At 35.7% G+C, this 26479-nt stretch overlaps 1 protein-coding gene across 9 annotated transcripts in view; it reads left to right on the plus strand.

Moving 5' to 3' along the window:
• Positions 1 to 26479, plus strand: part of TAFA5 (TAFA chemokine like family member 5) — a 410474-nt gene that overhangs the window by 186619 nt on the left and 197376 nt on the right. The window lies entirely within an intron of this gene.

Raw genomic sequence — 26479 nt, forward strand, 5'->3', positions numbered from 1 at the left:
CTATCTTCAGTTAAATTCTAAAGTGAACTAAATTACCTGAACATAGAAATTTTAGGACTAATGGAATAAGAGTGTCCGCAGGAGAAGCTATTATAGGTTGTTTTCCCTGGGTAGATAAGCCCAGAGTCAGTAGAGGAGCTGAGTTGAATCTGGGTCATCTGACTCCTGCTTGTGTAGCCAGTTCTCCCCACTAAAAGCCTCTTCTTGTGGAATTATGTGGTGATGTTTTCTACATTTGCACTATGTTGTTAAAGATTATTATGGGATGTCTGTTGTTATGATTTTATAGTGCCATACTGAGACATCTACTGAGTGTATAAGTTACAGTTTATAAAAAATAAATTATTGTCCTACGTTGTTTTGTGATTTTAGTAATACATGTTCTGTGTTTTCATTATTTGGCATAGGCAAGGAATTTCTTTTTTTCTAGTACCTTTATTATCATTTGGAGAAAAATAAGTCACATTTCCTTTTTGAAAGCAGGGTAACAATCCTATTTTGTGACAGTTCATGACTGAACAGATGATGTAGACAAAATATACTTGTGAAATCTGTAGCTAGTTCATGAAGATCTTGCCACAGATTTTGGACATTACAGTTGCCAGATAAATCTAAAAAAAAAAGTAAAATAAAATTCACAGTTGACCATTAGTGAATACCAATTTCAAGATACAGGAAATGGTTTTGGTAGCTAAATACAGAAACCTACATTACAATTTCTTAACTCCTTGTATATTTTTGGGGAAAAATAGGTGCCTTGGAACGTGATCTAAAGGAAATGAATAATTGCCTGCCTAGCATGCATGGGCTATTTTCAAGAGGCCCATAGAAAATGATAAGCACAGCTGGTTTGTCTGAAACCCCTCTTCTCCCTGGAGATCAAGCTACGTTTTCAGATTATCACAGTATGTTCAGGATGGCACTTTCCTCCATTTGCCATCTGCAACCTGATGGGTACAACAGTACTTCTTCTGAAACCCTGATTAATTCTTATTGTTGCTCTTGGAGAAGAGGTGATACTGGTGTATGTTAGTGTGAGAGGGTGGGTGACACCTACTTTTTCTGTCTCAGAGATTATGGCTTTTACTGGTCTCAGCTTCTTTCTCACCTTGAGGGGATTCAGTTGCTGCTCTGAGGATGGAGACTGGCACCTCACTGTCATGTACACTGTGGTGGAAAGTCCCATCACCTGTGCAGCTCTGCAAATTCAGTTTTTCCTTTGTGCAGCCAAGAACTGCCAATTTGTGGAGCAAAGAAGGGTGAGAAGCAGCATGAGTCAGTGTCTGCTCTCTAAGGTTTTCACCTGGGCTGTGGGGAGGGCTGGCTTCAATTCGTGTAGTAGATGTAGTCTCTGGAGGAATTAATTTAAGGATAGAAATATTCTGACTGAAGCAGCAGGAGAAACAAGAGCAAAAACTCTAGGTGTCCACAGCTTATGAGATAATGATAGGCATGATAGGTGCCTAGAGAGCATTACATTGAAAAATAAGACACTGAGGCATGTAGAGCCTTTTGACATGTACATTTGGGCACCAAATTCCTGACCTGGTACCTAGCTTATTCTTGTTCTATATATTTAAATGTATTCTTGTATCAAACATTTTTTTAATTATATAAATATATATCAAAACTTTATTTCATGACTAATTAGTTCTGCCAAAACCATCTAAAACATTTGCTTGGTCACTCAGGATTATTGAATTTAGACAGGTGTCTTGGAGTTCTGCACTTTTGTTATTAATTCTTGTCTTTCTTCCAAGTTTTTTATCAGAAGGGCCAGATATTGCAAATAAATGTAAACAAATCCACCTATTGTTCTTTAAGCTCTCTACTGAGTCACTGTAAGAGATTTCTGTGAAGTTTTCACTTCTTCTATATGATATATCATTATATGAAAGAAAAATGCTTTGTTCTTTTTAGCTTACTGCAAACAATCTGATAAAGTACATGGACATTCACATTAATTTTGATAGAAGAAAATAATAATTTTAAAACAAAATTAGCAAAAAGAGATAAAGAAAGAGATTTGTTAAGAAAGAGTTTATATAGTTGCACAACTCAGCTATGAAACAGCAGCAGTATCGAGGAGTCCATAAGGTGGTTTTGACATCTACAAACATAACATTTGGATACCAGGCAGCTTTTCTTTGTTATATGACTTGCAAGTTTTTTATATATTGCCTTTTTATAGTTTTTTTGAGATTATAAGCAGTATTGTATTTTGTATATCTACTTGCTGTGCTGACTTTATGCATTAAAATAATCTATTCTGGTTTAATATTAAGATACAATTAAACAGTTTCATTACTGTGTTATGAGAGATACTTAGGGTTTTTCAGAGCATTGTGTCTTTTTTCGGACTGATCTTTCCACCTGGGAAAATTGTATTAAAAAATAGGTGTTTAGTTAATATACTGCAAATAAACTAATACCTGGCTACTGAGGTAATGTTGAGCACTGTAAAACCAAAAATGGTCTCAGAATCAAAGATTTGTATAGGTTGGAAGGAAACTCCATATGCCATCTAGAGCTACTAGTACAAAGCCAATGAAGTTAGATCAAATTTCTCTGGGCCAGACTTGATTATCTCCAAGCATGGAGATCCCACAGTGTCTCTGTGTCCCTGTTCCACTGTTTGACCATTTGCAGCATCACAGAATCACAGAAAAAATTATGTTGGAAAAGACTTCTGAGATCATCAAGTCCAACCTATGACCCAACACCACCTTGTCAACCAGACCATGGCACATATCCAGTCGTCTACTTCCAGAGATACTCCTGTGGATTCAGTCCAGCAAGTCCATGTTTTTCCTGTACTGAGGTCTCCAGAGTTAGATGCAGTACTCCAGGTAGGATATTGTGAGAGCGGAGTCGAGGGGCAGAATCACCTCCCTTGACCTGCTGGCCACGTTTCTTTTGATGCAGCCCAGGGTAATATTGGCTTTCTGGGCTGTGAGTGTACATTGCCAGATCATGTCCAGCTTTTCAAACCTCAGCACTCCTAAGTCCTTCTCAGCTGAACTGCTCTGAATCCTACCTTCCTCCAGCTCGTATTGATACCAGAGGTTGCCCCCAGCCAGGTGCAGCACCTTGCACTTGGCCTTGTTCAACTTCATGAGATTCACATGGGCCGACTTCTCCAGGTTGTAGAGCAGCATGTGATATTTCAAAGTAATGCTGACAGATAAGCCTGGTTGTATCTTGAAAACCATCAGCACTTTCTTGGTTTTTATATGGTAAATGATAGCACAAAAAGTGTTCTCTGGACATGGTTTGCAAAGAAAATGAGGTTAATTGCCTGTTTGTGCTTCTATGTTTATTGCACTCATTAAAGCTTGCAGGATGCCCACAATATTCTATAGTTAGCAAATTAGTAGTGCCCTATCGGCATCTTATTTTGAGACCAGGTTCACGGTGACAATTTTCTGCTTTCAGTGGCAGTAGTTTTTCCAGAGAAAGTAATGCTTTTGAGCTCAGAAAAACAACAACTTGGAATTAAAATCACTTGAAAACTTTACAAGCATTTGGTCGACAGAATTAGGATAGTCCTCAAATACCCATGTTTCCTAACTGCTTGTTTTGTTTGAAAAGAAAAGAAAGAGACATTTTAATATCTCAGATTTACAAAGAGGATAGACAGTTTTCATGACAGGCTTTCTGAAGGAATGCTTTTTAGATCAAGTCTGATCAAAAATAATTTTATTTTGGCTGTTTATTGACTTATATGACAGAGGTTTGGTTATGTCTATTGCTTAGTAAACTGAAGCAGTTGAAAACCACATTGCATTTGACTTTGAAAAAAACCCTTTCTTAAGTAACCTCAGAAACCTAGAATTACCTTTTTAATGACAGGTTTGGACATACTGTTTTCTGGGTGCCCACTTCTAGTAATAGAATTCGTTACAGTATAGCAATGTAGAAGATGCCTGACATATTTTTGTAATATGCACATTAAATAATAATTAAAAAAACCCAACGATTTTTTATTGGAACATCTCTGTTTAAATCAAGAGATAAATTCTAAAATAATGGAATTACTAAAGCATGAATTGAGATATATTTCAATGTAGGTTGATAAAGTGATGCTATGGAGTTGCACTGCATATTAAAGTCTTCTTTAAGTGGTAATCTAGAGACACAGATAAGCATGAAAGTTGCTACACAAGAGCTTTTTATATTATTTATTTGAGTTTTAAAATATGCCACTCTTTTTTTTTTTAAAATTTACACTCTCTTTCTTACTATAAAGAAAGTTTTCAGAGCCCAGCTGATTCACACTATTTCTCTGCTGGTAAATCCTGCAGTATGGCATAGACTAGGGTCACTCACTAAATTTTTTCATAGGTTAGCACCTGTACAATAGGAAATAGTGCTACAATTCCAATGTATATGGCTAGCAAAGCTGGGAATAAGAAGGTAATTGTTTCCTGCCTGGTACTATGTGGAAGATCAGGAGAACACTGAGAGAGGTGGACTCTCCTCAGGTGTTTTGTGTGCATCACATGATTGGAAAACAGATTATTTTTCTGCATAGGTTTGGATTTTCATCAATTTAGAAGTTTATTGAAAAATTGTTCGTGGTTTTGGTGTTTTTTGTAGTTATGGACCAGAAATGCTACATCACTGTTGTTCACTGCAGGATGAACAACATGTGTAGTCATGGCCTTGATCATTCAGTAGATCCACTGAATGACTTCCTAGTCCTGCTGAGCCTTGGTTTGGAGAATGTTCCTGAGGTCAGCAGTTCTGCTGCAGCTTCAGGCACACAGCCTGTCTGTGCAATACATGAAGGCAGCTTACAGTGGCCAAGGTTTTATACCACTGTATCATTTTTGTATTCTCATTGGTTATATGTAGTACCTTATAAAGCTATAAAGGTACCTTTACTGTTTTCACAAGCTTGTAACCTTTTGAAGTGTTTAGCTTTATTATTGTTTTTTTTCTTCTCTTCACAAGGTTTTCTCAGTGAACCTACAGCCTATTCTTGAATTGTTTAAAAATATTTTAATTTTCTTTCCTAATGAAAGAAAGTATAAGTTTGTGCCTGCATGTGTGTATGCCTGCATGTGTGTGTGCCTGCAGGTTTGTGTGCTAAAATGAGGAGCAAAATGTCTGATGTCTATTATAAACTGAAATTGGATACAGATTGCCGGAGGATTCTTGGTAAATACTTACAATACTTTAGGCTGTAGCTTCCCACTAAAATCAGTGTTTCCTTCATGAATTTCCTACCTCAATTTGAAAGTTATGTAATTGTGGCAGAGCATGGGTAATTGTTACTCTCCTCTTAGTTGAGGCTCCTCGAATACCTTATAGCTTTCACTTTTTCTGTATTGGTGTGCTGATCCATAGTAGAGCTTCACACTGAGATATTTCACTGTGAAGAGACCTTTATTTTGCAGAGAGGGCTTAACCACTATCATTATTTCTTTCTTGGTATTCTGTTTATGCCAGGAAACCTTTGAATGAACATTTTTTAGTTTCTGAATGAGAGGACCAGCACATTTTTACTAATCCTTCTTGCATAGCAGTAGAAGAATGACGTTTACAAAATGTTGAATCATTTAAATGTTAGCATGTGTTTGAGACTTGTTTCGTTCTGAGCTTGCAATGAAAAAACAAAAATAAGTATTCCCTATATAATGGTAAGGGGAAGTGGCAGCTGCTGCTTGCTTGGGTAGGCCAGATTTGGAGAACATAGTACAAAACAAAGTATCAGCAGAAGGGAAAAATCTCCTTTCTTCAGTTTCATTTACCTTTCAATGACTCAGCATTGAAAGATGAATCAAACCTGTTTTAATGTTTCTGTCATTAGGTGAAGGAAATTTATGAATTTCTTCTTACAGAAGAAAGGGAAGGAGAAAATTAGCATAGGGGTAATACAAAGGTTAAAGAAAAAATCAATTTCCCATTGGATTAAGACCTTTGCAGTACTTACAGGCATTGAGGAGATATGTCTAAAGGAAGAATGATATTTTTGGATACATATGTAAACCAACCTTTTTTTTTAATGAATACAACAAAAAATACAAGCAGAAAATGCTATCAGAGGACACATTTGCAATCTTTTGTGCAGTTTTTAAAAAATGTATTTTTCTTATTGAGGCTTTCCTTGTATTTCAAATGATTAACTCTCTCACAACCTGAGAATTGAGTCACACTCAACTGAAGAATAGGTTTTCAAGTTTGTGACCACATCTTACTGTCACTTTGTTCTTTAAAGCCGGAAAGGAGCTGAGTAGGTAAGACCCAGCTTTTCTAAATTCTCCAACTACTTGAATTCTTGTGCATTTTTGTGTTTTGCCTACTCAGATCAATCTTAACTGACTAGAATTCTACAGTGATAATACAATTGTCATGCGTATATCCAGGCTGCAAAGAGTCTAAGCAAGCTCTTATTGCGTCTCATCACTTAGAGTCAGGTGAGGATGAGGTGTGAAGAATTTCATTGCTGTTTTACTTAGTAGTTTGAGAGAATTAGTGGTTTCCTGATTTTCTTTTTTTCCCCTAGATATTAAATACTTAAAATTGGATAGGTTATTTGTTAATTCTGGCACTTTAATAATATCTTCTTATGAATATTGGGACTGTTTCTCTTGCAGTATTATTCCCTGCACTCCTGTAAAAATTACAGTCTACTGTATTAGAACATATTTATGAGGAAACTAGGAAAGATTTAACACAAGAGGTCCATGATAACAGATACAATTAGAGAACTGCATAATGCATGTAATAAATAGCAGGTTTCTGCTGTAAAAATGCTTACGTAAAATTCACATATTCTTCTCAGAGCAACAATATTCTTATTCCTATTGTGGTAACTAGACATGTCTTTCATTGGAAGGATATTTTGAAATATGATTTCCTTATACCACAATCATTTCCTGATTACAGGCTGTTTTGTTTTTTTCTTTTTTCCTCCTATCAGTAACATTGTAAAGTAGCAATCTGCTGAAGTCTCAGTTATACCCTCATAAAGCAGTGAGGCTGAGGACCAGCCTCTTGTCCCATTTCTGTCCCCAAAGCTTACCTATCATTCCTAATACCTTGAAAAATGTATTCTTTTATTTTCTGCCAGTGTGAAGCTAATGGAATGACCTTCACCTAAAAAGGGGAAAAAAAAGTCGAGCTAATTGCATGGTGCACAGTCTGTATTCAAGCTGTAGTAGTCAATGATACTTCCTGAGCAGTGTTTACGTTCCTGTGGCATTTTGATTTTCAGAAAAGCTGATGTCCCCTTCGTCCCTGGGACTGGCACAGGAATGTGTTGATATAAGTTAATACTCTGCCCAAACCTGCAAAACAGATGTGCTCATGATATCGCAAGTAACTTAGAGGATATATTCTGATTGAAAATCTGCATTAGAAACAGTAGAGCGTACTTTGCTAAATACCTTATTTTCTATCATTTCACAGTATTCTCATTTCCTGAATCATCTTCCTAGATCTGTGATTGTCTATTTTTCATGTGTAGCAACCTCCATGGTTGAATCAAAGAGAAATTTGCTGTAGAAATACCTTTGTGTTTTGAGGGTAATCTTTTTTTTTTATGTATCTTCTCTTCGAAAACACAACATTGATGGAGTGTGTTGATTTGTTGTGGGGAATATTTGCATAATAACTTTAATAACAAAATGAAAGCGATCCTCAGTACTGACCAGGCACAATATTAATAGTTTTTGTTTGTGCATTTTTCATTTTTATATTGCTTCTTGAATCTTCTTTAAAATAAATAGGATTATATCTTTAGTAAAATAATGTTGCAAGTTGCTTTTATTGAAGTCTGTTTTAATTTTAATGAACTGAAACGTAATTAGAAAGTGTTTATTATATTATGCCAACAAAGTACCAATCATGAACTGAAGACTGACATTGAAGTGGACAGTTTGTGATTATAACTGTATGTCAAGATCTTCATTAAGATGCACATTAACTGAACATAATTGACTGCAAGGCAGCTGGACAGTGGTAAAGTATTTAGTAATGAACCTCTTCACTGCTGTATTTTCTGCCTCAAGGAGAACAATAAAAGTGTCCATATTTTCCTTTTAATATCCTTTTGTAAATGCTGCCATATTAGCAAGCAAAATGATACAGTAACATGAGGGCTTCATAGTTTCTGCTTCTCCAGTTTTCTAGGGCTATTAATTCCAATACTGAAAATTTATGAAGGAAATAGAGCAAAGTGTTCACTCTGTAAGAGGTTTTTTTATGTATCTGGTTCACTTATAACCAGAATTTAAAAGCAAACAAAAATAATAGTTGATTTTATTCCATTAAAAGTTGGACTCGAACAGCAATTTTGAATTTGTTGCAACTAACAGTGCATTCTTTCAGGAAATAACTGCTATCCATCTGAACAGAGACTTCACTTGATCAGCATTATTTTCTTTTTAAATTATGTGAAAGTAGGCAAAATATCTCATACAGTGTTTTTTTCATTATTTTTGTAAGTATTTCAAAGATAAGTGATCTCACACTAATGTTTCTGAGATATATGGTGGTGTCTAGCCATCAAATTGGTTTCATTTCTTCATACCAAATGTGTGAATCTACCTTAGTGGTGACGTACTTAAAAGTATATCAACAGTAACATCTCAAGTTTATGGTCTGTCATCTAGTAGTTGTTCCAGAGTTATCTTCAGAATAATGTATTTTTGAAATCTGAATTTGTATGAACTATTCATCACGTCGTATCTGTCGAATATAAAGGACTAGAGGCAACTAATTTATGATTATAATCTTTTTGGATTATGTGAGACTTAAACCGCTCAACAGCAAAGGAATGAGGATCTCAATTTTCTTTAGGAATCATAATTGCATAATTGAACATAAAAAGTATGCCGCATCAAATGAGAAACTATGTAATAGTGTTGTGTTTATTATCACCAATTTCTACCATAATGTCCCTTGTACACTTTCATTATAAACTGTTATCAGTTTAATATACTAGAGAATAGGAATGGCCATAGTTACCTAAAGTATTTGGTGTTATTGTCCCTCTTTGGTGTTATTGATGTTCTCTTCACATCTATCTCTTGAGGGCTTTGCTTCACACAAGCCTGTAATATTCCTGTGTTAAGTACCAAACAAGTGAATTTCAGTTGGTGAACTGATTTCAGAACAGATAATCCAATTAAGGACTGTGATATTTGAGTGACTTTTGTTGAACTTTTCTGTATTTTAAAACTTGACAGGCAAAATTTACTCCTTCAGATGCAGAAAACTGTTATCAGTAATTTATTTATTATTCTTTGAGTTGTGTTCTATGGCTTCAGAAAAGACATATTACTTCCTTTAATATAGATTTTTGAGAATAGATAATTAGAAGAATCTCCTGATTTTTTTTCTGATATTTCATGCAGCTTGATCAAAGTAGTTCTATTTAGTACAGATATTATGAAAACAAATTTTCTTCCTGCTTTGTGATTCCTTGAGCTCAGAAGCTTCAGCTCAGATATACCATCTGCTGGGTATTTTCCACTTTTTTTTAATTTTTTTTTAATTAAAAGGTAGATAACCCTTAATGTTTTCTGATTTGGGTTTATTTTCAGGAAAAAAAACCACATGATTTTTGCCAGTTCACTTAGTGAGTTAGCAGCATAAGAACTCAAAATACTCTTAATTTATTTTTTAGTTTGGGTTTTCTTTCCTTTTGCTGATAATCAATACAAACATTCTTTCCTATGTTGAAGTATGCAGCAATATTTTCAGAGAACCAACATGGTGAGCTATCCTCTCTTTCAGAAATATGTTGTGATATGACTGCACGTTATTACTGTCATTATGTCATCAACATTAATAGTCAGGTCTGGAAAAAATCAAAGTAGCTTTCTTAATCTATAGAAACAATGATTAAATATATATCTATTAGATGCTTTATGTCATGTATTATGTCATATAAATTATTTTTTGAAATAAGGTATTGTGACATTTAGGTGTTGAATTCTTAGAATATGTTTTCCTCATAACAAATTTATATTTTTTTTAATATAGTAGCTTTTTGTCCTGGCTGTATATTACTGTTAAAACATTATCTGGCTTGCATTAGATAACCCTCAGTTAGCAGTTACCTGAGACAACTTTGTAGGAGGAGATGACTTCTCCTATCCCCAAGGAACCTTTTGAAAGATTATGGAAAGCTCTTCCTCTGTTTCTATAATTTCTTCCCTGCACAGATCTGGTATGATACATTTCCAATCACTACTTCAGCACAAGGATTCTTTACAGGAAGCACAGGCAGCATCAGCTTCTGTGATAGGACTACTCAATCCATGTTGTATCCCTCTAAACCACCAATGAAAGCTGAGTCATGTAAATCAAAAGGAGTAGTAGCATTTGAAAAAGAAGGAATATAGTAGGTGTTACCCTAGCACTTTGATTTTCATAGCTCCCAGACTAATAGCTCCTTAAAATACATTATTTTTTGTGCTCTTGTTAGAGTGGTACCCCTAAAAACACTGTATGACTTTATCCTGAAGAGAGAAACAAAAAATGAACATTTGTTTTAAAGGAGCAACCTAATTTTTACTCATATTGGTTGAATAACTAAAGGAGGGAGTAAAGACCCTGGTTTTCTGTACCATGGCGAAAAAAGTGGGCTTTTCATCTGCTGTCTGCTTCTAATCCCATGAGTAGCTGTCCTGATTCAGTACTTGAAAGACTGACCTTTTCTTCATATAGACTTATGTTCTATCTATATAAATGAATAAAAAAAACCCAGAACACAAACAAATCCCCCATCTCAGAAAAAAACAAGAATTTCCAAAAATAGATTATATCGTGACAATGCTTGTGTCTGTCAGTTGCCCAGTGTTTGTTTTTTCACTCTTACTCTTTTTTTTCTACTACTTTTACTGTACCAATATTATGATAATCTCTTTAAACAGTTCATTCTGAATGACCCAATTTTTAAACCGCTGAGCATTCATTGCTCATACTGAAGAAAATCTAGTTAAGAAAATGTCAGTTTTGCAGCTCTGAGGGGTGAAGATGTTTGTGTTTTTGTACATATATCTGACTTGCCCTTGTAAATGCTCCCTTGTAAATTTTACCGAGACTTGGTATTAATTTTTGGGTTCATAATCCTGGATTTTCTTTTTTTCTTGTGAGAAATAGGGTAGTTATGCTTTTGTTCTGAAAAGCATAACATCATTTTAAGAAGAGATAACAACCTCTCAAAATGTCAATTGATAATTTTACTATTACTGACTTATTTTCATAGAATCATAGAATCATTTAGGTTGGAAAAGACCTTTAAGTTCATCGAGTCTGGCTGTTAACCCAGCACTGCCAAGTCTATCACTGAACCATGTCCCTGAGTGCCACACCTACACATCTTTTAAAAACCTCCAGGGATGGTCACTTCACCACATCCCTGGGCAGCCTTCTTGTTGCATCTTTATTGCTTCCTACCTGAAAAATAATAGTTAATAATCCAAGGGCTGTACCAGGATAGGAAACCTTCTCTTCACATCTTTAAACCGGACCCCAGGGACACAGCAGATCTCCATAAGAAGTGGGTCTAGTCTGCTTAGTAGACCTTCTGTTCCCTTCAGAAGGGAGTCTCCTATGACAATGACCCATCCTTTTTCTTTATGGAAGTAGTTTTGATGCATGGCATAGGCTGTCTTAGCCTTGGTGACACCTTCAAGCTGAACGAACCATCATCCTTGTTTTTGTTGAGTTCCACCTGCAGAGCCTCATGTCTATTATTCCAGGACACCAGGAGAGGTGGGATAGTCATGGAGGAGATTCATCTGCTGCACCAGTTAGGAATTTGCCACCATTGTCCCTACTGCTTTAGTCATTGTGTTCAGCCAGGCAGAAGGAGGATCCTGTCCGCCCGTTGAACCTGAATGCTGACTTTTTTGTTATTATAAAATTTGTGGAACACTGTTTTTAAGAATGTGTGAAAGGCATCTATCAGTAGTTTTGTATTTGCATTACATTTGCATATTTTAATAATGTGTTTTATATGAACACATATTTGCATAGTTTTATGTTAGTATAATGAAGTGGGTTTTAGACAAAGAAACCTGTTCTGTTAATAGGTGTTTTAATATGACATTCTTATATTCTGTTGGAATGTAGTGTGGGAGGTAGTACTTATTGCTGTTAAATTTATCAGGCAGTGTAGATAAGGATTGTATTAAAAGTTACCTCTTGTAAAGCAATAGGGCAGTAGCTCTTGGGAGAAAAATAAACTTTTGTTTGTTAATTATGGCACAATTTTTTGAGGAACTCTTGCACTTTTCTGTCAGGGTAGTTTATAGACTATGAGTCTTTCTCCTGTGAATTACAGCTCTTTCCAAAATAAACAATGCAGCTGGTAAGCACAGGTTAGTGTTAAGACATTATATGATTATATAGAGAGTTCTCTTCTCAACTTTTGTTTCTGGGTACAATTTAAATACTTGTACCATTACAATTGCTTTTGCATGGTTCCATGCACAGCACTGAGTATATCTAATGGTTTTTTAATAAAAATATAAAACTTCTAGCATGGGTGCATTTTTCATCACCTTGACATGCTTAATAACCAAATACTAAATCATTTATATTGTAAGTAAATCAACAAAACAGAATCAATAACATAGAATTATTAGAAGCAAAGAATTCTTTTGCAGAAATTGTTGTTCAAGGAAAAGAAACTACTTTTTTTGCTTCCATGGAAAATGAATTTCACCTGTGTCTGGGTTTTGTTTGGTTTTTTTTGATCGGTTGATTGGTTGGTTGGTTTTGTTTGTTTGTTTGTTTTTAAAATTTTGTTTTTGTTTGTTTGTTTGTTTGTTTTGTTGTGGTTTTTTTGTTTAATTCTGACAAAACTAGATTTGTAAGAGGAAACTATGTTTTTTTTCTTTTCATAGGGAATATCTATGAATGAGAGCAGCGAACAGTCAACAATTATTGATGGACCCAGATTTCATATTGTGTAATTTCTTTTCCATCATTTTCCATAGGAAGATGAACACAGATGCTGTGTATACAGTATAACAAATCTAGGTCAAGCATCCAGATTAATGATGTCTGGCACATAATTATGAACATTACAGAAACATTTTTTTTTCAGTATCTTCTATACATAATATTATATAGTTTACAGGAAGGTAATATCCATTTATGATATAATTTTGCATCCAGGAAATACTAGAATCATGAAGCACTCCCATGATATGATGATAAAAATTGCCATGTAGTCTGCATAATCCTTCATCAGATTATAGACAGAAGTCTTCACTTAGTTAAAGTTTGTCTGAACAGTTCCTTCTCCATCTCAGTTTAAAAGAAATTGAGTTTTTCACTGGAGATAATTTTAAAAGTGTTTAATGTAAAAAATAGTAAACAAAATAATCACATGTATATAGGGCTCCTTACCCCTTGGCTGTGCTTATTCTAATCAACATCAAACTTTAGTTCAATAGAAAGACATTCAGTTATAATTTTTTTGCAGAGAGTTGCACAATTTCTCATTTTTTCCAGTACAAACAAGGTTTCAGTGTAGAATATTATGCATGCACCAAATATGTTTATATATTTAGGGTGTTTCTTCAGTACGACTTTAAATTTAAATTATGAGCATTTAAATAAGACAGTCAAAAGTAAATATTTTGTATGCATGTGCAGTGTTTGGAATTATAGGTGCTTTATTAATTATTTGATCTGGTGTTTATGTAGATGAAGAAAGAGATTTTTGTTTTTTCTAGTTGTCTTAAGTGTTCTTTTTTCTTGCATCATCTTGGTGAATCTTTACTGTGTTATTTAGGGGAATCTATATAATATCCTCTATACAAGGAATGTCAGAGCTGTGCATAATCCCCTTGTCCAGCTCTTCCTTATGTCTTTTTATCCACATTTGAAGAAGATATTGGATGGGGAGGAAATAACCCAGTTTACTTCAGAGATGACTCCAAACAGGCAGTGGAAACAAAATTGTGCCGGTTTCAGTTATTTCTACTCACACAATCATTTAGCTGTAACCAGGCAAACTTTGCCCTTTGAAATAGAGATTTTCAGATCACATCTAGGAAATACACAACTTTCTTTCAGTGTGACACTGGAATAAAACATTTGATTTGGATGTTTTGAACTGTCTATCCCTCTGCACCCCCAGTGGAAATACAGATTATGACTTGGGGTCACAGGGGCAGTGTATGGGTCCAGAGGCCACTTGGGCCCAAATACCAGGTAATGTGAGCCAGGGAGTTTGCTCTGGAAAGAGGTAGATAAATCCGTAAATATTGGCAGAAAACTCTATTCAGTTTGACTTTAAGGCCGTGGATCACTCCCTGGTCATTATTTTTAACAGTATAGAAATACATGCCATAGTTGTGTTACTGTCTTCTTGTCTTGAAGATGATAAATCTGAGGAATGCATGCCTTAAAATATACAGATAATTACTAGCCATGATTCTTCAATGATTTGGGTAAGGGTATCTCCAGCCTTATGGCTTTTTTGCTTGATAGGTCCCAGGGCACCAGAAGACAGAAGGACTCAGTGTTTCTGAATATTTCAAATGAGAGGTAGCTTCATGATTGATTAATTCGGTATCAGTTATGGGCAAAATAACAGTATGTGTAATAAGAGACTGAATTAATAGAGAGTTAAGGGAAAAGGATGCAGTTATGAAAGAGTAGCAGGCTTTTCTAGGCAATTAACATTTCACCAATGACTTTGTTTTTCTTGATGACATATCAATTTTGGTTGATATATGGCAATGCAAATATAGCGTAATTTAGCCTTTGTAAAATGTTTTATTTCGTGCCAGCCGAAATCCAATTGCTGATCATACGTAGTTTTTAAATTGTAGAATCAATTGCTCAATGAGGCATTAAACATTTTGGGGAGGGAAATTTGAAACTAAGGAAAGTTATCAGTGGTAAGTCTTTAAATGAGGCTACTTTTTTGGAATTTGAAGATGAGTGGCCGAGAGGACTTTTATTTGGATGGGAGAAGAGATTTGATCCATTGTAAATACTTATGTCATGGTAGAGATAGCTAAGATTGTATATAATGTATTGTAGTATTTATTGGTACGGTCATTGTAATATATTCCCTTTCCCCTATTTTGAGTCTCGTGTAGTGTCTGGAAAAACCATCTCACACTGGGTTGAGATGTAAGAGGGGGCTTGGACTAGAGAATTGGATTCTGGGGTTCTCAAACCATGACATTTTTGGTAGCAGAGGATGGTTACGATCCATCAAGATAAAAGAGATAAGAACCATGATGCTTGTTATAACAGAAAGAGTTTTCCAGACAAAACACAGACTATACCATTGTAGAGAAAGTAAGGCTATAGTAATGTAAGTTAAGTACTAAGAGTAGAGTTAAGTTTGTGATAATGCTATATTGATGTGTAGTAGAGAGATTTTGATTATATTTTAGTTTATTGCATGTTGATTAGAGTTTTTTAAATTGTTGTGATATGTTGATATTTCGCAAAAGCGAAACAGTTTTCCCCCTGCAGTTATAAAATGGTAAAACCCCAGGGGGTGGTGACCCTTGAAGTTTAGAGGTTTTACCCAATGAGCGCTTCTGCAAAATATAAACATATCACAAGCAGAATGGAAGAGAAAGTTAGTTGTAGTTGTGGTAGAAGAAGTAGCCATGTTGTGAAAGCCACAAGCAGAAGGGGCAGGAGCCCCTCTGGGGGGACTCTGGCCCCCCAGCCCTGGCTGGGGGGGCTGCAGGGACTTGGAACAGTGGAAAGCTGGGCTAAGTACCTGTGGCTGAAAGCTAAAGAAGTTTTCTCCACCGTGAGTGAGCAGAGACAGAGCAGCAGCAGAAGCAGCGTTCAGAGATTGTGGCTAAGAGCCAAGAGATAACTGAAGAAGCAGCAGAGGCGTTGCAGCCGAGCAAGAGAGAGGCAGAGTTGTCTGAGACAACAACCAGCAGCAAAGAGAGCAGACTAAGCTCTACAGACAGAGTTGGGGTAAGAAACTGAACCAAAAACCCCAAACTCCTTTTGTGACCTTTCCTAAGTGGAAAGGATGGACTCCTACTGAATGGAAGTCCTCAAACTGCAGCAGCACTGCAGAAAAGAGCTGTAAAGCTCAGAAGGAATGTGGAGGGGGTGACCTTGCCCCCCCTCCCCCCCCCCTGCTGCTTTAGACAGAGCACAGAGCTCTGTAGGGAACTTGAATCCCCTGAAGATAAGGACCATCATGAAGACCCCTGCGCTTCGTGATATGACGTGGTGATAGCGCCCTTGTCCTGGGAAATGCAGCCCACGGAAAAGAAGACCCTCGCTTGAAGATGAGTGGCTGAGAGGGCTTGGATACCCTCTCGTAAGTACTGACAGAGATCCAGCCACAGCTGCTGCTGCATGAGCAGAAGAGCGAAACAGATAGACCTGCTACACTAGAGACATTGCTGCTCTGAAAGTGGAAAGGGATCTTTCCTTCTTCCCTCCTGGACTTTTATTTGGGGTTCTCAAAGCATGACATAATTTTAAATTAGTTCAGCATTAACATCAACAATGACAACAGAATAGTTCAGCTATCTGATTGAGTAGAGCGAAGTAATAAATAATGTTATGGGGTTGTTTTACCCCCGTGTAAAGCAGTTGGCAGAACTAATACTTGACTGTGGCTGATTCTTTTTCATATTGAAAATAAAAAGAGTGAAGGAAAGAACACTAAAACTGAGCTTTTGATAGAAGAAAATGACATACAGTTTCAGATGCATCTGAACACGCTTAGCTTATCATAGATATGATTGAGAGGTGGTTTGCTAACTGTGTCTAAAACACTTAGTAATAAAAGGCTTTTTAATTTAGCAAAGCAAGTTAGTAGAAGCTGAAGCCAAAATTCAAATTAAATATGTGGCAAATACTTTCAGTAGGGAGGTGATTAACTGCTGGGACAAATTGCCAAGAGAAACAAGTGATTTTTCCATCACATGAGGTTGTCAAATTAGAACTAAATAACTCTCAGGAAATTATTTGACTCTTGCCAAGAACAAATTATTGGTCTCAGTTCATTGTTAACCAGATAAAATTTTAAAGCAGGTGGTTGGGCTGGTGGATCAAACAATTCCTTAGTTTTATAATGTAAAATCATGAGGAATATTTTACCTAACTTGCGTTGGTTGAATTATCGTCAACATCAGGAACTTCATTGCACCATGGTCCAATTTCCAGTTGGTATTGTTATTTCCTGGCATATTCCCATTCATTCTATTATCGTATTCAGAAGATACTCGCTTGTTATCTACTTCATCACATCTGGTTTCAATGGTGAACTTTTTATTTATTGGTTTTTACTTAGAAGCAAATGTTTGGAAAGAGTCAATAGCTCTGTCAGTAGAACTAAACTCAGTAATTTACTCCAGTGCAAAATTATTAAATACTGTCTCATTGGAGCAGAATCTCTGAGTATCAGCAAAATTTATTTAATACTAGTGTGCTGGGTCAAATGCAAGGGACATGCCTTTAAACTTAGGGAACAGGCTTGGTTACTATGTGTGGCACGCACACATCTTACTGCAATATGCAAACATATGATGCAGAAATAATTGAAAGAATTAGTGCAGAAATCCTGCAGTCCCTTTTTAACTCCCCTTTTGTGGTTATATGTGTATTTCAGTTGGCTGTCATTAGATTTTCTTCAGTACTTCCACCTGAATGCTGCATTGTAAGTTAAGAATCTTTAACTGCCTGAAAGATTCATTGAAGGAGTCGTTATAAAGTGCATGAGAATATTTAAATACCAGGTGATGGTATTGTATTAGCAATCACTTGGGAAATTCCAGATTGAATTAGTCTGTTGTGAAGTATGTAATTTAGTAGATGCCTCATATCTGCAGTCCATGGACATCCAGTGGGAGTGAGCTGAGCAGAATGCTGTGTAGATTGATCTCAGAGATGCTTTGGTAGGCACTGTCAAACCATTTTGAGTTTGAGTTTCAGTTTCACTGCAAGGGTTTTAATAACAGTGCTTAAGTTCTCCACCATTTAAGTGCAGTGCATAATTTCAAAAATAGTTTTATGTTTCAGAGGTGCAACAGTATCGTGCCATGTTGAAGGGAAAGTGATGCAAAGTGAATTGGATTCATCTGCCAGCCTTAGCACACATGCCTGTGCTTTCCAAGCTATTAGAAAAATTAATAAACTCACTCTTTGAATTAATGGATGGGCTTGCAGGACACCATCTGATATAAATTTCAAAGCTGAATTATATTTACATTGCTATTTGTGCTGTAAAATTAGTAAAGGTTATAAATTCTATCTGTTCTTGATATTACCAGTTTTATACCATAATTACATGCACAGGCACACACAACCTCTCAAGAGGAGTGCTGAAACGCGGGTACTTAAAAGTACATGAAGGGCCAAAGTAAATGTTCTCAAGTTACCCTATCTGTCAGTTTTATATTTTTCTGTCTTTACCTGTTGATCCTACTGCTCATCTTGATTGCAGGATAGAATCTCTACATTTTCTGTGATTATGCAGTACCACTCAGAGTGTAAGGAGTTTCTGTTTTAAAGACAGAATCTGACAGTGACAAAATCAGACTCACTGTAGTGTCTTTGGATCTCAAACTGCCCAAGATTATTTAAATACCACATTTTCCTAGCATATAAAAAGATGGGAGTGATGGTGCAGTTCTTCTCTTACCAGTGATGACATCAAGTTGGACAAGATATGAAATGTTGTCAGCAGTGTCATGATGTGCACGTCTGATAGATATTATAATGAGTGAAGAGGTGTCTATGGAAACAGTGGAATGGAATAGAACAGTAAATGTATGACTTGCATATTCTGCATGTGTTTTCACAGTCTTTTTTCTTTCTTTCTTGTTATGTTTTTTGTTTGGTTTTGTTGTTTTGTTTTTTTTTAGAATCTAGTGCAGATTTTTTTTCCCCAGCTGTGAAATGTACATTCCTCCAAATGTCTGTGTGTTCCTTTACTTCTTGTCTTTTCTGTTGGATTAGAAGAGGTTTCCAGCCTCCTGCTCACTGCTGAAATACTTTTTCGTAACTATATATTTTTAATAACCCATTTCATGAACTTCCAGATCACTTTCAGAGAATGATGCTCCTCAGATTGAAGACAATGCAGGAAAATAAAATGTGAACAAAGATTTCTCTCACTGAGTCCACATTTTAGAAATCTCTTCCTGTTTGAAACATAGTCTTTTATACTGCTTAGCTTACAGTGTAAGTATATTTACTGATCTGCAAAGGATCTGCTTTCTGCAGTGTGGCTAGCAGGACAAAAGCTGTCCCAAATTAGGAATATCCCGTCTTTCATTACTTGAAGTGTCCTTATTATTATAAAAGGTGTACTGAAGAACTAAACAAAGATCTGAATTTGCAATTCTGGTTTCTTTTTTTGGCATTTACACCAGGGTAACCAAAAGTAGATCATACCCTGAAGAAATTAAAGATGAAAGTTACTAGATTTTTCAGTTCACTTCCCACCACATATTTTCTACTTTTAAATATCCCCAGGGAAGGTGCCTCCACTGTGTGTGTCATGAAATTACAGCATGAACTTTATTAGCAATCTTAAACAATGAATTTTTATAGCATCATACTGTATTTAAAACATCATGTTATTATTAATGTTTTTCTGTATTACTGTAGATCTTTATACTTCCAACCCTTGGCTTAGTTGCTCTCAGCTTATCCCATTGCAATGAACATTGTGTCCAGTTCTGTACTCATCGTAAGACAAAGGAGCACAGATACAGTAAACACTTATTTTTCAAATCTTGTTTTAAGATAAGATGGGCATGTTTTTTATAGATTGTATTTTTATAGATTTTTATCTCATGGCAAATAGCAGTATGTTTCAAAGGCTGTTCAGCTATCATCAATGTGTATAGTTTGCCAGTCTTTAATGCAACTAATTCCTAACCAGAAAGTATCCTGCCTTCTCATTGAATCGTAATTGAAAAATTATTATGGTGACAGGAAATTTTAAACAAAAATGTCACTGTATAAAAGCCAGTTTCAGTGACATTTTTAAAATTATCAACAAGAAGACATCAATCTGTGGTGACAAGAATTGAACTGAAGTGTAATCAGGAGAGTGTTTTGGGTTATTTATTTAATAACGGGAGTTGTTTGAATTATATATGGAGGTAAAATGTTGAAAAATGTATTTATTAGTAATAAATAGTTGCTTGATGACAGACTTGGCAACAATTTTATTTGGATAATTGGTCACTGGTGGTACATGCTATAAACAGTTTCTAATGGAGACATCATGGAAAACAAAGTTTAAAAGTTTTTTTTGGTGAGCATAGAAGGTTTTGTTTTTCCCTCAGAAATACCCAGAGAGCATGCATTTTAAGTCCAATACAACAGTGTTTTGCACCCATTAGTGGAAATGAATGGTGCATACCACATCCTCAGTTCTTTTCAACTCTCTCATTAAGATTGAGCAGAGTGTGAAGTACTAGTAATACAGACTTAATCTACCACTTCTCCTTGCTCCTCAAACTGTACTCAGAGTAATTGCTTATTCTGCTTTAGAGAGTGTTGTGATTCAATCAAATCCCACCGTTAGGTTGGGTTTAAATTTTGGACAGTACAGATACCAAGAATATCTCCCGAGAAAACATGCAAAGAACTGTGATGTAATTTAGTAATTAGTGAAGTTATACTTCAATTCCTAGATCTTACAAGAAGCCTTTAGGTAAGTAGTGTCTCCAAGAACAGTCTAATAGGGGAAAATGCTCCCAAAATCACTGTTGAAATGGATGGCTGTCCAGCTCCCCACGGGTTCCTGATAGAGTTTTGTGAGTATGTTATTAGGATCCTGCCATTAGGCTTATTCCAACTGAAGTGGAAACGCACTCAAATAGTTGGTACCTCAGCACTTCCACTGGAAATTGTCCCCGAGGCAGTAAAATGCATTTGTCATTTTTGTAACCTAGCTCTGGCAGATTAGCGGGCTTCATATTTCATCCCATGGGTATTTTACTCATTTTTTCACTTTTCTGCATCTGACCCTTTTTCCTTGTTTTGGAGACCTTGTCCATGAGGGCCTGCCTGTGGAAGGTACAAATACTTGCTGGATTAGAGAATAGTAGAACTGATCTAAGATGTTTGGTTTGTTTTACATTCAGGTATTCGTATACTCTCAGAAGAAACTGAAGAACTATTCTGAAATTCAGAAGCTGAAGTTCAGAAAAGTTACATTGACAGTCTGCAGCTTTAAAGGGGATCATTGCTGTGTATATCTTGACCAGTAAGATGATTACTTCAAGGTCTTAATCACATTTTTGGACTGAAAGCATCTTTATTTCTGCAGAGACTAATTACCTCTATCAGAACAGGCCTTATGAAAAAGTCTGTCCTCTTCATTATTACAAGACAATTTTAAGTACCAAAAGACCACAGTAAGGTCTCTCAAACCCTTCTCTTCTCCAGGTTGAACAACCCCAATTCTCTCAGCTTTCTTCAGTTCCCTGGAGTTCAAGGTGAATAGACTGAATGTCCTTCAAGTGTTGACTCAAAATTTTGAATAAACATGGTCTTTCCTCAGCTTTCTTTTACCAGACCCTCCTTTGAGGTTAGCTGCATATACTGTTTGAATGTTGAAACAACTGAACTGACTATCCAATTAACTGAGGGTTTTTTTGCTGTTCTTGTTTATAAGAGCTTGTCTTCTGCAATGGCATATACATTATGTGCCTATTTATCTCCTAATGGTTTATTTGCCTAACCATCTTCCCTGATTGGGTAGTGAAGAACTCTGCAAGATCTCCCTATGGGTGGCACATAGTGGGTATGAGGATGAGTTCCACTTACTGTTTTTAAAGTTAATTCTGCATTCCTTGGGTGAGTATTTCACTTCAGTGATCTCAGAGATCAGAGTCTGCAGTTGACCTTGAAGTTCAGTATATACGTCACTGTCTTGGAGCTCACACTAACGGGATGTGTCAGGCTTTCTGTCTATGTGTAGAAAGGAGTTCAGCTACAAATAATGTAGATAAAAGTGCATATTTTGAAATTTGCCCTGGAGAAAGGAAAATAAGATGAACTTCTTTTTAGTTGTATGGCTCACTACAAACTGCAATCAGATTTCAGTCACTAAATAACTTAATCAGTTTACCCTTGTAATGACAGTTAAGTAATTGAAAACTCTGTGAGCCACTACAAACAGAAACATAAAGGGATGGTGAAGAGGGAGGAGGCACATCTTGAAGTCAGTGATTTTGACTGGAGTACCAAAAGGAGATGACAGAACCTGACCAGTTTCAGGCATCCTGCAAAACATACTTGTGAATCTGCAGTCAGAGAAATTAATAGTAATGCCTCCAATATATTAGGATGGTCCATACCTTAACATATTGTTAGATTAGTGCTGGGTCAGCCCTTTGAGTCTTCAGAGAACTTTAACCTCTGTCTTCTTTCCTTAAGGTTATTCCTTTCAAACCAAGAGAGGAGGAAAAATCTGGATACTTGTGGCTGATTCTTCAATATGAATATGGTGTATATACATATTTATACCATACTCCTCCTCCTCATGTTTCTGTGATATGTTATCCTCAGCAAACACCCTTTATTTTCTAAGGCACCAAATTTTATTTAAGCCAAGGCTTCCTATCTTTGCCCCAGTGTATGTGCTAGTTCTTCTTATGCTTTTTCCAGGCAAGCTGTCTCTTTTTATATTGCCAGGATGAGGCCTTTCAGGAAGAATCCCCATTTGTCCATATGACAACAAAGTGAGCTAGAAATCATCTGTTTCAACAGATTGTCTTACTGGATAGCTAACCATGTGGGAAGCAGTTTGTCTGCTGAACTGAAGCCACCTTAGATTAACATAGCTGTCTTATTTTCTTCAGAATGCCTCCATCCTTAGCATATGGAGTCTGCACATCTAGTTGCCACCTTTAGCTTCATTCTGAAAGGAACTAAACCTTGCAACAAATACACCTACCTGATGTGGCGCTGCTTTTGTAGGAGTCCTTTTTCAGTCCTTATTCAACTTTGGATTTGTAAGACTGTTTTTCAAATATATCATGTTTTGTGAGGACTGCTGCTTATAGTCCTCACTGTGTAACAGAGCAGCATGAAAGAAGAAAAGGTCACTTATCTTTAGCAGTCCTTCCTTAAGTGATTTATCTGGTTGTAAATTCACAACTTTTCCTCTTTCTGCTTGGATGTTTCAAACCTAGATTTGGGCAGAGTTCTGATTCATTAGCAGTCCTGTGGACTTGTACTGGTCTGCAATGAGTACTTCTGAAGCAACATGGCAATTTGGACCCTACACTGTGAATACACATACAGAAAAAAATATTTTGAAAGAGAAATTACAGAGTGACTTAACTTTGTTTTCCTGTGCTGCAGGATTATACACGAGAAAGCAAGGGAATATACGTATTCCTCCAAAGTTAGAAGAGGTCCTCTGGGCTGTTTAGTTTGTCTCATCTCATGTATACTAGCAGAATGGAGTGATGTTAACTGAAAGAGGTCAGCACATGCTCCAGCTAATCATGGTTGTCAGAAGAGCTCTTATAATGCTTTTATAAAGTACTTTGATATCTCAAATATGTGCTCTCTTAGTTTCTCTGTAGGCCATGTAAGCTCTGAGTCAGTTCAGAATATGTGTTTAAACAATTCCTATTCCTTCCTACAGCTAAGTAGAGTCAGGATCCAGATTAATTATGCTTTGGTTCACAGTTTAATGTTGTGTCCTAAGTAATTTATTTCTTTCAAAATAGACTATTTAAAGGCAAGTGACGAGGGTAAGATTGTTCTCTTCCTCATAAATCCCTTTAATTGCTTCCGTAACATATAAAACATGTATTGAATTTTGTATTAAGGAGCAAAAAGAATATATTTGAATCTATACTTAAAATAAAGTAACATGATATTATGGGTATATGTATAACATTCATATCTACAAACTTTATCTGTTTATTTTGTTTACAGTTATGTGTAGATACAATAGTTTAATCTTCAGTCTGACAAAGAAAAGTTTGTGTTTCACCGTAGTGCCTTCTCTTGTACAAGTAAAAAAACCCCTCAGAATTGTATAAAATATAATGTAGATAGGTCTTATTGAGTTATGAAAGTGTAGTATCTTTCTTTTATCTGATGTGACTGGGGGAGGAGTCTGAAATTCATAACATTTTTGGACTGAAGGCTATTTTTCTTTTTCTTTTGTTTTTCTTTTTTTTCCCTTTATTTTTAGCTTGAGTGAGACGGGGACAGATTCAAATGGGAGTCCTCAGAGCACTTACTGCCCAAAGACATGTTTCCTACTGAAATAAACTCATGTTCAGTAGTAGCCTCTAAATTTCAAAGGTCTTAAAGCAAAGCTCTTAAAATTCAGGCACTGACGTATAAGTTAATATCTATTTATTTATTTGTTGTTCACAACAAATGAGCATTTACCTGAGCATTGGCTCAGTTACTTGCTGTACAATCCTATATATGTAACTGTGTAGATAGGCAGGTTATCTGTGCTTAATTAGTGCATTGTAAATTAATAGTCAAAATGTTTCCTTTCACTATTTTGTTTATCTAGGCTATGGAAAATAATAGTTAAAGCCCAAAGTAATCTTTAAAAGGTAATGAAATTATACATGTCTAAGAAAATATGATTCCATAATTTAAAAATGTTCAAGACAAATGAATGAGAGGGAAAAAACCCTACAAATTGAATCGGAGCATAATCATCCTAGAGAATGCACTTATGTGATAGAAAACTAAGAAAAGGAAATTTGTTCAAGACAAATTAGGGAGTAGGAGTTCAAAAATAAATGTACTAAAGGCTTTCAGAAGCCTAATGCTAGATTTACCAAAGAAAAGTAAATAAAAATTAAGAAAAAAATTGCCAAAAGTTATATTTGTATTCTAGCCAGAGATTCTAATTATGAATTTTTAAAACAGAATCATTATAACCCAAAATATCAATTCAATACTGTTGGAAATAAAGTGGTTTTTTTTTTAGTTTAGCAGAAATTTTTAAGTACTGTTTTTGCTAGTCAACAATGGTTGACACATAAATGCAACAAGTATTAAGGAAGGTCACGAAAATATAAACTATATCTTTACAAAGGTAGGAATAATACTGAAGCACATACATGTATTTTCAGATGATTTAAAGCATTCCCTTGAAGGATCAGATTTTTAGTTTTTTCATTTATTTTATTTTAGTGGAATGACACTGACTTACACCAGATGGAATCCGTCACAATTTCCTGTAGTAATCTTCAAAATCTACTGCAAATCTTTATGTAACACGTAGAAAGAAAAGATTTTCAAAATATTTTTGTCTGATGTAGTGCCCCAAAGAGAAGACTTGTGTTATTGGTGAACCTGCTGCTGAATGATCTTATTTTTGAGAATCTTCTTATTTTCTGTGTTCAGGGCATATATAACATAAGTTCATTTAATGCTTTCATGTAAAATGTGGTTTTCTCCTCATGATAGTAGTAACTGAATTTGTCATAGCATAATAAAGAAAAGATCAAGATTTCTTTTGAACCCTTTGATTTAAAGCCTCATTCTATAAAAGGCTTTAAAGGCCAGTAGTGATGGATTAGAGCCATTTAGTAGAGTTTTGAAATATAAACTTTTATGTAAGCATGGCTAATGTATATATGTTATTAAATTGCTGCTGGGGAAAAAAAAATAGGTGACCGGTGCAAAATTTTATCTACCTTGTATCTAATAAAACAGCATTTATGAGATTTGTACTCTGTATGTGGCTTTCGAGTAGATTTGGAGAGGAGAACTCAGTGAGATCCATACTAGCCCTCTATGATTTGAATGGCAATCATGTGCCTGGATTTGCAGCTGCAATGCCCTTCAAGCATTTTGTAAAATTTTGTTTCATTTTGGTGCTTGTTGTTTCTGACGAGTATTTGGGATAGTTTTTGTTGGCAAAAGTACTGCTCATGGATAATATTTGCAGTTGTAAAGGCTGTCACTCCACAGCACAGTTTTTTTTCTTAAAAGTAGTTTTGTCCACTAGAATGCAATGATCCTTGACAGCATTTAGCGAGTGCAAAACTCATATGGGCTATCTCACTATGGTGAGAAATTGATTCCGTAAGGCATCATACCATATATTTTGCATATTTTTTTTCTACATAAGGCATATATAAATGTTGCTGCATCATCAATCCTTCGTCTCAGAAATTTTCTTCAACATCAGCTAATTTCTAAAACTGAACATCAAATTTAATAACTCAGCGATATTATGCGCTGTATTATTATTTCATTGGCAAAGAGATTGCCTAACATTATGGCAGATTCCACAAAACCTGGCTACTATTCTAAATAAACTTTTTATGGCAGACCACATAAGCCAATGATCCCCGGATTTCGTCTGCAAGCTGTTGTGGTCCACAGTCTGCAGTAGGTATGTGCAACCACACTACAGTAAAATTTATAGTTTACCTCTCTGCAGCTGTACTGTGTGTTTGCAGAGTATTTTGCAGAGTACTATGGAAATTAGTCCTAACAACCTGGAAATTGCTGTTTTAAGTACTTCAGTAAAGCTGTTTCA

This window comes from Manacus candei, unplaced genomic scaffold (genome assembly GCF_025592945.1).
Source record: "Manacus candei isolate 608988 ecotype Guabito, Panama unplaced genomic scaffold, ASM2559294v1 h1tg000063l, whole genome shotgun sequence".
NCBI classification, from domain to species: Eukaryota; Metazoa; Chordata; class Aves; order Passeriformes; family Pipridae; genus Manacus; species Manacus candei.